The 3,870-nt window shown below is 32.0% G+C and overlaps 1 pseudogene; it reads right to left on the bottom strand.

Moving 5' to 3' along the window:
• Positions 1 to 1,401: 1,401 nt before the first annotated feature.
• On the bottom strand, positions 1,402 to 2,888 carry LOC120133481 (annotated as a pseudogene).
• Between the last annotated feature and the right edge of the window lie 982 nt (positions 2,889 to 3,870).

The raw sequence follows: 3,870 nt of genomic DNA, 5'->3' as shown, positions 1-3,870 counted from the left end.
TCTATTCGGTCTCAATATTTGATTTTCAGAAAACTAGGCTATATTTTCCAGTAACTATAACTGTTGGTGGTGGTTCTGCTTTTAAACATTGCACATCATTGTGGAATGGTCTTTGTTCATTTTTCCCCAATATTCAGATTAGGTTATATTATACATGAGACATGGCTAACTCGTCTTCCTAGTAGGGACGGACCTAAAATTTTATATTAGGGAATATAGTTTTAAAACTTTAAGAGGGGACGGATTTATAAAATTTTAGGATGACAAGAATAAATTTTCAATAAAAAGTACATAAATTTTTTTAAAATCTATGATAATTTTATTTTATTTCAAGAGGATGATTGCACTCACCCGCCTATCTAGGTCTCGTAAAAGAAATCACTATTGAGATACTAATTTATTTTGGAATCAAATGAGATATTTGGATTTTCCCACAATAAGGAGAAGAGATATTACTTATTGTAGGTTTTTTTTGGGTAGTAGGATAATTATTTCCACCAATTTCATTTTTTGGTATTTGTCAATTTCAGTTATTTTAGACAAAATTATTTGAACCAGTGAACTTTTTTCGTATGGATTTATTTATTACATATATATTTTTAACTAGGTACCTCGTTATTTAGATAAAAATATATTAAATATTTTTATTTTATATTAGTTTAATATTCAAATAGTATTCAAATATTTAATATATTTTTATTAGTATTGTTTTATGATATATCTAATATTATTTTTTAAAACATATTATCTAAATATCTAACTGCTAATATAAATATGATTGAAAATATTTGATTGAGATAATATAAATATGACTTTAGCTTGAGTTTTATTTTTTATACAAGAATTTAACTTGCAAGTTTATGATTGTGAAATTGTCATAAATTACTCTAATTTATTTTACTTTAGTTTGACAATGAAGATGCTAAAATTTAAATTTTCGAAATTATTTTTACTTTTCGATTCTCCAAGATTTGAAAAATAATATTTTTATTGATAATGGAATATTTACCATCTAAGAGTGAGTTTTGTAAAATAACTTAAAATAATTATTTTTAGTCATTAAAAACCAACCTAAAATCTAATTATATACTATGATAAAGTAGATACAATATATTTATTTATGTAATTTTTAAGCTTTTCTTATTTATTTTTTGGTGGGAAACAGCACCGGCGTCGGCATGGTGAGTGTAGCAGCGGCAGCTAACCTTCTTCCCATCCAGTATATAAAGGAAGTCATGTTTGCAATAATGAACAGCGGTAAATATGATACTGTGGGCTAATAGCAACCACACTATCAACTTAATGTTTCATTAGCATTATAACTGATGATACAAACTTTGATACTTGAAATAGTAATCAAATTACAAATCCCTTGGAAAAATCCTATCGGAGGATATATCTTTAGAGCTGGGCAAGACGGCGGATACCGATTGGGTAAGCATCGGCGGAAGACTGGGCACTGTAAGATCTCCGCCCAACGATCACATTTGCAGCCTCAGTTGGATGAAAAGCATCCCAAAACAAATACTCGTTCCTATTTGGGCATGGAGTTTGTGCAGGCAAGCAGGTAATTTGCCCATTGTTCCTCCCCACCCCACATCACCCTGCATTTGTTACCTTAAAACCTGCACATTCACAAACGCAAAAACAAACCATTAAAATAACACTACTAATCGTCAACGTCTAATCCATGTTTACAAGTTCTCGCCGTCGATTACCGTAAGCCGAAGGATTGCTCGTTATGTCCTGGAAAATTCCATAAGCATTTATGTAGATGAACTTGGCATCAGAATTGGCGTTATTGAATTGATCAACCAGACCTTTAAGCTTGTCGCTGAACATCCGATTTGCAGCATTAATTCTCTCCGCACAAGTTTTACCATCTGGACTGTTTTGAGCCAATTCATTGGGACTGCAACCGATCTGATCCACCCCTATCAGCACAAACTTCCTTGCCCCGTAGTTATACAAAGCCTAAACCATTTTTATTTATAATCATCAGAGACTTGTGGGAAAACAAAACTGGGAATTATATGTAAAGATCAATGGAAATTAGATACTGTAACCTGAAGCTGCTGAGTGTATTCTTGAATAAGAACATCGGCAAATTGCTCTGGGGTATACTGTCTGCTGCTTGAGTAATAAAGTGGCATGAAATAGTTGTTAAGGTAATCGTTGCTGCCGAGTCCGATTGAGTAAATACATTTGCTTAAGTAATTTGCTGCCGAGGGTTCATTCCCAAGCAAGTTTACTACTTGTGAAATTGTTTGTTTGTAATTTCTAACTTGGCCGCTGAAACTGATCCGAGCTCCCTGTATTGTACAAGTTTGCAGATGAAAGTTTTAGTTCCGAACATTAAATGGTGGAATTATAACTATAAAAAACCATTAATTTTACCAGTTGCTGTCCGGTCTCTTCTCTGATTCCGGCAGCTGCCGATGCGTAGTTAACTCCTCCGAGTATTTGTCGACCGCTAGCCATCGAGTAAGGTGGAATATAATTGTCGAACCCCAAAAGTTGAGCTGCAGGTTAAAAACAGTGTTGAAATAAGTCGTAATCTAATCCAAATTGGTATACCTTCAGTCTGTTGTTTTCAGGTGAAAGGAACACTTGGTTTAAACGAAAGAAGGAAAAATATACGTTAATAGAAGCTCACCTATGACATCTACGGTAGTTTTACCATTGGAAAACCTTCCAGTCGGTCCATTAGGGAAGTCAATCCCGTAAGGCAAGTTATTAGCTTTAGCCAATGACGACAATTGATTATTATTCCCATTGTCCACCAATGAATCCCCGAAAATAAAGTAACAAGGAACTTGAGGAGCACCTCTAACCCCAAAGCACAACCCTAAAACCAACAATATAACCCCAAACCACCATTTCTCCATATTACTAGCAACTTATAAGCTCCAAATGAAGGAAAAGGAAGAATGATCAGAAGAACAATGGAGATGTGTGACAGTAAGTGTAAGGTATGGGAATATAAATATTAATTTGTAAGTGTTTATATAGACTGTCGAATGGGTCGTGGAAAGGACTGTGATAAAGTTTTTAGCGTTTACAGTTGAAGTAGGTTAGAGTATGCATGCATTAATTTAGTAGGGTTACAAGTTCATATAAATCATTATGTATTATACAACCGTTACTCATTTTATTTTTAATTTATGAGAATGTTGTACATTTCGTGATAAATTATTGTTTTTCGTTCGATGATTACTATGTTGATTTCGATCAAAAATTATAAAAATTGTATTTTAAAATAAATTATAAAATGTTAAATGTGTGATGCAAGTTTAAAAGAAGGTTTTACGTACTATATTTTGATCATCATTCATCGCTAATAGCTTTATGGAGGATTGATTTCAATTAATGAGCACAAATTTTTTTTTGTTACCCTCACGTTCCAAGGTTTCGTACATTTAATTTTAGTGTGTGAGTCTCTCAATAAAAAATTTCTACATACATAAGGGCTCAAACTCAAAAACCTTACTTAAATGATATCACTTAACCAACCCCTAATGATAATGAGCACTAAATTGAGGCCATTTTCTCCAAAATCACCTTTACTTTTATATTTCCTTGTCAGACACTCGTTCAGATATATTTCCCGATCTAACATCATTTGTAGAAAATGTTGAAAACATTTTGATGTTTCGATATAACAAATTAAATTAAAAGAATTTTAATTTTGAAAATGATTTTTCTAAAGCATATTCGATATATTAAATCGAGTATCAAAATATTACTCAAAGTATTTCAAAGTTCATTTTAAATCATTACTCAAGTGTAAAATTAAGTTTTAATCTTAAAATAATTTCAAAACGATTTTACAAAATATTTCGAACCATTTCAAAGCCAAAAATTCCAGAT

Source organism: Hibiscus syriacus, unplaced genomic scaffold (genome assembly GCF_006381635.1).
Source record: "Hibiscus syriacus cultivar Baekdansim isolate YM2019G1 unplaced genomic scaffold, ASM638163v2 tig00110580_pilon, whole genome shotgun sequence".
Classification (NCBI taxonomy): Eukaryota; Viridiplantae; Streptophyta; class Magnoliopsida; order Malvales; family Malvaceae; genus Hibiscus; species Hibiscus syriacus.
Note: the sequence above shows the minus strand (reverse complement) of the source record. Positions and strands in the feature narration are given on the sequence as shown.